The sequence below is a fragment of the Euprymna scolopes genome, chromosome 40 (assembly GCF_053919585.1).
Source record: "Euprymna scolopes isolate OS-2025 chromosome 40, ASM5391958v1, whole genome shotgun sequence".
Lineage (NCBI taxonomy): Eukaryota > Metazoa > Mollusca > Cephalopoda > Sepiida > Sepiolidae > Euprymna > Euprymna scolopes.
In genome coordinates this window covers 13,452,393-13,462,003 of record NC_136521.1, presented here as the reverse complement: position 1 = coordinate 13,462,003, position 9,611 = coordinate 13,452,393, and the positions used below count along the sequence as shown (strand labels likewise).

Sequence of the window (9,611 nt, the reverse complement as noted above, 5' to 3'; positions counted from 1 at the left end):
AGTGCACCACTGCCACTGCACCAGTGACATTTTTCAAGTCCGATTTTACATAATACAGATAAGTAAAAAAAAGAAGAAAAAAGAAGAAAAAGAAAAAAGAAAAGAAAAAAGAAGAAAAGGAAAAGAAAAAAGGAAAAAAGAAAAGAAAACAGAAACTACACATCTAAAATCTTACTTATCTTTCTTCTTCTTCTTCTTCTTCTTCTTCTTCTTCTTCTTTCCTAACTCCAGCGGCCAGAAGCTGTAAACATCTGAGCAGAACCTCTGAAAGTACACATATTTATATATTTATATAGCCAACCAGATGATGGAAATTTCGACAACGAAAAACGGATACAAAAACGCGACGACGAATAAGAAACAGTTGCCTCGCGGATCCAGAGTAAAACCCGGATTTCATCACGTCCACAGAAAGAACCAACCCCAAATAAAATTTCTGTCTTCTAACCTGTCCCCGCACCTAACCACCCGGTCAATACCCGACTGCCATGACGTGACCCATAGAGACTACAGTTTTAGCCGATCGTGACCCGATTCCTAAGTGAGCATTGGAGTTAACTTGGAGGCAGGGAGGGGGGGGGATAGTTCGAGGCTAGATACAACATTAACAATTAACTTGGCGTACTGTGTTCGAGTTAAACCTCCGTTCTCCTTGTGTGTTGCCTTATTTACTTGCAATTAGGCGACACAGTACACACACACACACACACACACACACACACACACACACACATACACACACACATACACACACACACACACAAACCTACACACATATCTCTGCTATTATATAAAAGTCACTTCGCGCGTGCACGCACGTGTGTGTGTGTGTGTGTGTGTGTGTGTGTGAGAGAGAGAGAGAGAGAGAGAGAGAGAGAGAGAGAGAGAGAGAGTTCTTTCTCATAGGTTCCGAAACGGCTGATCCTATCTTTTGTAAATTTCATGCAAAGCTATTTTATATGTCTGGCAGTGTTCTTAGATATGTTTTGTACAGAAATTCATCATATACGTATCAAAAATCAAAAAAAAATTTTATCTTAAAAATAGTTTTTATTTCTTATAGGTAACATAATTTTTACAGGGGAATAGTTTATGTTACACTGGCAGGAGAGATAATTACATTTCAGCAAGTCATCTTTTCTTAAAAAAAAAAAAGATCCCCCCCCCAAAAAAAAAAACAGATTTATTGTCATCTGGAGAAATAGCTCAATGGTAGAGCATTCGACTACAGATCAAATGATCCCCTGTTCAAGCCCGGTTGTACCTCACCATTTTATTTTAATTTCTTATCAATGAGTTCAATTTATGATAAAAGTAGAGGTATCATTTAAAATCGCTGAAAATCATTTCTTCGTTTGCATATTTTAAAACTAAACATTAATCAGAAGTGACTTTTCCAGGGCATTCATTGTCAAGCTTATTTGTAAATAATATAATCTCAGCAAATCATTTTTTGAAAATTGAAAAAATTCGATCTTAAAAAATAGTCTTTCTCTCTCATAAATGAAAAAGAATAATTTGGCAGGGGAATATTTTACATTACATCGGCATATATATATATATATATATATATATATATATATATATATATATATATATATATATATATATATATATATAATCTCAGCAAATTATTTCTTTTTAAAAAACAAACAAACATTTGTAGAAATAGCTTAGTGGTAGAGCATTTGACTACGGACCAAATTATCCCCTGTTCAAGCCCGAATGTACCTTATCAATTTATTTGATTTTTTTCTTATTATTAATGAGTTCAGTTTACGATAAAAGAAGAGGCACCATTTAAAATTGCTGCAAATCATTTCTTCGTTTGCATATTTTAAAACTAAACATTAATCAGAAATGACTTTCCCAGGTCATTCATTGTCAAGCTCAAATATCAGCTGACATAATATTGTAAATAAACACAGACGGAATTTGGTGAACAACATTATCATTATTATATTTTATTACTTTTTTTAAAAAAATTTTGCGAATTAGTACACCGGGCAAATTATTCCTCGTAGTATACAATAATCAATAGAGGATTGATTCTATAATAATACATACGCAACCTGCATAAATTAAAATATTTTTAATCGTATTGTATTACCGGGCAGCGCTGGGCATCCAGCTAGTATAGATATATTATACAAGAGGAAAATATATTGAGAATAGAAACATATATGCTAATGCATACGTATTTATTAATCAATATGAAACAAGTGAAATCAATACAATGTGTAGGGGTTATGAAAGCTCTTTATGCCAGGTATTTTAAAGCTTAATGCTTCTCATCAGAAGAGGAGGGGATGTACTAGGTAACAAGATATAGATACGACATCTAGCAAGAGGAATATCAGGGGATCTTGTCTGGGGGTATACATTGGATGGGAGGACGGAGGATTACCCAGGGAATTATTAGATAATTATGGCATTTTAAATATGTTAGAGTGGGATTTTACCAGGATTGGGCAGTAGCGGTATGGAGTACACTTTTATGATTAGGTATTATATAATATAAGAATTCATTAATTAATTTATTAATTAGGGTCCGATGGGACTTAATTATGCTAATTTATACAATTAAAATAACGAATAAAAGAAAAACAAAAGGAGTAGTAATTTTTTTTTTAATTAAGAGTGAGGACATTTTTTTTAAATAATAATAATTTAGATAAAAATAAAAAATAAAGTAAAGAAAATAAAAAATAAAGTAAAATGGCTTCCCACCTGACTACAACTTGGACGTCTTCAAGTCCAACATAAACAAACTCCTGACAAACCGCCCCCTTAAGTAAGACACTCTATCAAAACCCCCAATACTAATGATTACTACAATACTATCTCATTGATTGCTGTACACGCAATAACCCTTCTCCTTGAGTGGCCTTTGGGCCTTGATAAGTGGTGACCCCCATGTAAAAAAAAAGAAAATAAAAATAAAAATCTGCCCGATCATCTCGTTATCACATAGCACCATTTTAACACTATTTTAACATCATTTTAGCATTATTTAACACTATTTAAACACCATTTCAAACTATTTTAACAGTATTTAAACACCACTTCAACACTATTTTAACACCATTTTAATACTATTTTAACACCATTTTAACACTATTTAACAATATTTAAACACCATTTTAACACTATTTTAACTCTAAACGCCATTTTAACACTATTTTAACACCATTTTAATACTATTTTAACACTATTTTAACACCATTTAACACTATTTAACACTATTTAAACACCATATTAACACTATTTTAAACACAATTTTAACATTACTTTAACACCATTATTACACTATTTTTACATAATTTTAACACTATTTTAACATCATTTTAACACTATTTTAACACCATTCTCACCTTATTCATCAACTCATTTTACTTCTCGTTTGCAAACTTTAATTTTTATTTTCTATTGTACTTTATAATAAAGAGCTCTCATAACCTATAGACACTTTATTGTATTCCCCTTATTTCAAATTAATCAATAAACTTATGTATACCAGTATTGTATTCCCGTTTGCAAATTGATTAATGAACGGATATGGATCAGATTTTTTTATTATCTATCGATAATCGATACGATTCCCAATTCCAATTCCAATTTTTCTATTATCAATATATTTTTCTATTATCAATGTATTTTTCTATTATCAATATATTTTATATTATCAATATATTTTATATTATCAATATATTTTTATATTATCAATATATTTTTCTATTATCAATATATTTTTATATTATCAATATATTTTTCGATAATCAATATATTTTTCTATTATCAATATATTTTTGTATTATCAATACATTTTAATATTATCAATATATTTTTATATTATCAATATATATTTCGATTATCAATATATTTTATATCATCAATATATTTTTATATTATCAATATATTTTTCGATTATCAATATACTTTATATTATCAATATATATTTCGATTATCAATATATTTTTTATTATCAATATATATTTCGATTATCAATATATTTTATATTATCAATATATTTTTATTATCAATATATTTTTATATTATCAATATATTTTTGGATTATCAATATATTTTTATATTATCAATATATTTTTATATTATCAATATATTTTTTCTATTACCAATATAGTTTTTATATTATCAATATATTTTTATATTATCAATATATTTTATATTATCGATCTATTTTTATATTATCAATATATGTTTTATTATCAATATATTTTTCTATTATCAATATATTTTTCTATTATCAATATATTTTTATATTATCAATATATTTTTCGATAATCAATATATTTTTCTATTATCAATATATTTTTGTATTATCAATACATTTTTATATTATCAATATATTTTTCTATTATCAATATATTTTTCTATTATCAATATATTTTTTATTATCAATATATTTTCATATTATCAATATATTTTTATATTATCAATATATTTTTATATTATCAATATATTTACATATTATAAATATATTTTTATATTATCAATATATTTTATATTATCAATATATTTTTATATTATCAATATATTTTTCTATTATTAATATATTTTTATATTATCAATATATTTTATATTATCAATATATTTTTATATTATCAATATATTTTTCGATAATCAATATATTTTTCTATTATCAATATAATTTTGTATTATCAATATATTTTTATTATATCAATATATTTTTCTATTATCAATATATTTTTTATTATCAATATATTTTCATATTATCAATATATTTTCATATTATCAATATATTTTTATATTATCAATATATTTTTCTATTATCAATATATTTTTATACTATAAATATATTTTTCTATTATCAATATATTTTTGTATTATCAATATATTTTTATATTATCAATATATTTTTCTATTATTAATATATTTTTATATTATCAATATATTTTATATTATCAATATATTTTTATATTATCAATATATTTTCATATTATCAATATATTTTTCTATTATCAATATCTTTTTATATTATCAATATATTTTTATATTATCAATATATTTTTTCTATTATCAATATATTTTTTATTATCAATATATTTTTATTATCAATACATTTTTTATTATCAATATATTTTTATATCATCAATATATTTTTATATTATCAATATATTTTTTATTATCAATATATTTTTCTATTATCAATATATTTTTATTATCAATATATTTTTCTATTATCAATATATTTTTATTATCAATATATTTTTATTATCAATATATGTTTTTATTATCAATATATTTTTTATTATCAATATATTTTTCTATTATCAATATATTTTTGTATTATCAATATCTTTTGTTATTATCAATATATTTTTTATTATCAATATATTTTTATATTATCAATATATTTTCATATTATCAATATATTTTCATAATATCAATATATTTTTCTATTATCAATATATTTTCTATTATCAACATATTTTTTCTATCATTAATATATTTTTCTATTATCAATATATTTTTATATTATCAATATTTTTTTCTATTATCAATATATTTTTATATTATCAATATATTTTTATATTATCATATATTTTTATATTATTAATATATTTTTATATTATCAATATATTTTTATATTATCAATATATCGAAAGGGGTGCAATGTACTGGAAATCTGGAGGTACTTGTCACTAGTGATGGGACGATTCCAATGTTTTTCCCGATTCCGATACAATTACCGATTCCATTCTAAATTTCTGATTCCGATACGATTCCCAATTCCAATTCCAATTCTTTAAATATTTGTATATATTTAGAGATTTGTTATTTTTCTTAGTAAACTTTCAAATTATTACATAAACCCCCTGGTAATTTTCATGTATATTTTTTCTCAAATGCTTTCCTTGTAATTGATTGTAAATTGTAAGACAACAAAAGATTTATTTTTATTTTAAACAAAGCCAAATTATATCAGTTCGTCGTTAGTATAAAACAGTCTACATGAAAGTTTTCATAAACAGTTAAAGATAATCGACGATTGATAGGCAAAATGAAAATTCTGTGTCTTCTCTCTATGAATGAAATGAAGGTTTTATTTTTATTTAAAAAATTTAGTGGATTATTTAATTGGTGTAAAAAAAATCGAGATGCAAATAATAATAATAATAATAATAATAATAATAATAATAATAATAATAATGATAATAATAATAATAATAATAATGACAAATTTGTAGATTAACACTCTCAGCTAAATCCCCATTCCAAAATGAAATATTACTTTTAAAGGTGATTGCTGTGTGAAACCCTTAAAAAACTTGAAGGAAATAAAAGCCACCATTTTAGTATTTAGAATGGGAGATCAGGTTCTAATATAAATTTCTCTTAAAATAATCAGTAATTCCTTTGTGGAACACTCAGAGATAGAGATGGAGCTAGTCTTTTTTAAATAGGAGCTAATGATTTCTGTTAGTTTGGCCGATTGTTTTTGCATGTCGGAATTTATCTTGCTTCCAGATAAATTCGACGCTAAAGTAACTAACCTGAAAAAAAAAAAAAACAGCATAAAACAAAAGAGGGGGAGGGGTAAAGAATAAAATATAAAGGTCTTGCTTGAAACGAATAAGGAATTTTATTTACAATAAGTTGCAAATTTTTCCCTTTGCGGGCAGTAAACTTATGAAACACCAAAGTAACATATTATGAAAAAAATAACACTGGTTCTTACAATGAAGATGTTGTATCCACTAACGAATACAATAATAAGATTCAAAATAGTATCTCCTAATCACACTCGCATATGAAATAAATTTTAGGAGCGTACTCACAAATTGAAAGCCAGTCAGGCACGTGCCTTTTTCTTTTTTTGTTTGTTTAAAGTCCTTTTAGAATTTTCTCTCCCTCCATGTTTGTGTGCAAACCGTAGACACACAGAGATGAATTTCAGGAGCAAGACCGCGTCACTTGTCCGGATAGGAAATTACAAAATTCCTTGTCACGTGAAAAAAGGTATTTTCTTTAGAATAATTTCACTCCTTCTAAAATATGTGCAAAACCGTAGTAACATAAATAGTTTCCAGAAGTACGTCTCGTCACGTTTCTGGGTATTAATTTCTTGCCGGGTTTTCTTCTTTGAAGGAGGCTCATCAAAATTCCATTTTCAGCGCCAGGCAATGAACAACACGTTCAATCTCCACGTCAGCAGAATTTCAAAAGAGGAAGAATCTCACGCTGGGCTCGTGACGTCATTACAGAGCTAGCATTTCCCTTTTCTCAAATTAAAGGGAGTTTCGTACAAATCCAAAATATAGGAAACTAAAAATTATAAAGGATACGAAATACAGAAAATCATATATAAGAACCAGATAAAAAATAATAAATGAAAACAGCACCATTATTGGTACAAAAAAAATTCCAACAGGCAGGCCAGTGTGAAACGTCATTAAAGACATAGAGATAAGGTCTATAAAACTTTATTGCTGTTATATCCACTCTCTTTCTTTCTCTATTCTTTTGACTGTTCATCATAATTTATAACCTTAGCAAAGCTATTATCGCCGAACATTAGGTTCTTTTATACGATAGGGGCGCGTCTAGAATGAATGCTCTGTTTAGAGCACAATTGAACCATGATTCCTGACGTATTAAATTTTAATTCCAGCGATTGTATAAAATAATTTTCTAAAATCAACATTAGGTTCTCTACTATGCAATGTAAACTACGATGTATTATGGACTAAGTCACTGCAATAAAGCATGTGAAGCTTGGTGCATCGTGATGAATCTCCAACCAGAGCATGCAATCAGTCGATTTAATTGAAAAATGAACGATTTCACCAATTTCAATGGCAATAAAAATATGGGAGTGAGAAATATTCGTTGATCAATCCCGGGCAACGTCGTGTTTCTCTGCTAGTAATAACTAATTTTCTTTCGCAATAAAACAGTTATAATTGTGAATTGAGTGAAAAACATAAACAGACATAAACAAAACAAAAACAATGATAATTTCATTGGCAAACCAGAACAGTAACCTATTGAAAGTTAGCAGCAAACGGTGTTTGGTCAGATCCGTTTTCTAATATTAAACTTCATCAGTAATATAACTTTCGGCGAGAGTTTCAATTTCCAAAGTTTATTTTTTTATCAAATTGTTAGGTGAAAGTACAGAATAGTTAACAAAGAACCTTCCTCTTCATGTTAAGAGTGGCTTTCTAAATAATAATGTTATTATTTCAGCACAGTCAGTAACTTTTATTGGGTGGATTTCTACCAGTAATTTGTTTTATTATTTATTTTTAAATCATTATAGAGACCCGAAAGATATGACCCTATTGTGGCGGTCATTTTTTTTTTATTATTCTCACGTAACGCTCGACATTATTTGTTTTTCGAACTGACTAAAAGTTTTAAAGTCTATCGTAAAACAAACCTAACATTTCGTATTAAAAAACTGTTTTAATTAATTATTTGTAAATGTAAATTTGTAATTTAATTTTTGCCAATGTTCTGTATAATAACATGTTTTTTAATAAGTAAAAATCGTTTTGGCGGAAAAAAAAATTAAAGCATTGACCACCAACGATTAACTCTTTGAATTAAGTTTCCATTTTGAAGACTTAAAAAATAAAATGAATTTAGGTAAATATGGCAATGCTAAGATTTTATTTAGACTTTTTTTTTCAGATTATTACACATGAATATTCATGATAAAATAATCTCTATATAAATAAAATGAACTCATTTTTTCCCGTCGGATTTTGACATTAATAGGATTAAAAATCAAGATATTTCATGCAAATATAATATGCACAAACGGCAGAACAATATCTGAGGTGTGTTATAGGCTTATTATTTCTCAAATTCCTCGATAATCTTAGATTTCTATACTTTTTCTGCTGAGAAGTCACGGCCAAAATCGGTTAAGATCAATGGAAGTGGTAAAATATTTTCTCTCTAATAAATTCCTCCTCCCCCTGCTACCACTTAACACCGTTTGGGGATCGTTCACAAGGAACAGTTGAGAAGAGAACACCGGTTTGGCTTCGTAGTTCTTTCATATGAAGTTATTTAAAATCACTAAACTAAGCTGCAGTGCTCTGTGGCGTAGTGGTTAGCGTGCTGGACAATTCACATTATATTTTCACGTTTGCGCCGACCTACCGTAGTCGTTTTTTTTTGTTTTTTTTTTTTCCTAAACAACTGGAATGGACTTTTCTTGGTGGCCGAACTGTTAACGTTGCAGATGTTTTTTTTGTTTTTTTTTCACACTTTATTTTCCTACTTTTACTCATGACTCCGGGTTTGATCCTTCCTACTTACCTACCATAACATTTTTTAAAACTCCCCCCCCGTCCCGGAAACAAACACTCGGGCAACGCCGGGTACCCCTGCTAGTTATTAAATAAAATGTTATAAGAATTTTTTCGGTGCCTCTATAAATCTCACAAGTTTATCAAAACCTTGAATAGAATATATAAAGAGCAAAGATTTAGAAGTTTGTTAACTTAAAAAAACTTTTATTTACATTTAAATGCCCCAAACATATGAGATTCTACTTTTTAAGTGATCATGCGCGAACACACTAAAACGTTATTTTAGAATTTAGAATGGGG

General features: G+C 26.8%; 1 protein-coding gene across 2 annotated transcripts in view; it reads right to left on the bottom strand.

Moving 5' to 3' along the window:
• Positions 1-659, bottom strand: part of LOC145265376 (inter alpha-trypsin inhibitor, heavy chain 4-like) — a 109,595-nt gene extending 108,936 nt beyond the window's left edge. Inside the window, exons 1-2 of one of the 2 annotated variants that reach the window (XM_080121168.1) lie at positions 626-659; positions 176-264 (exon numbers count right to left, since the gene is read on the bottom strand). The gene's annotated coding sequence lies outside the window, so the exon portion shown is untranslated. Of the gene's footprint in view, positions 1-175; positions 430-625 lie in introns of those variants that run through there. The other variant, XM_080121167.1, reaches the window with a different exon arrangement.
• Positions 660-9,611: the final 8,952 nt, after the last annotated feature.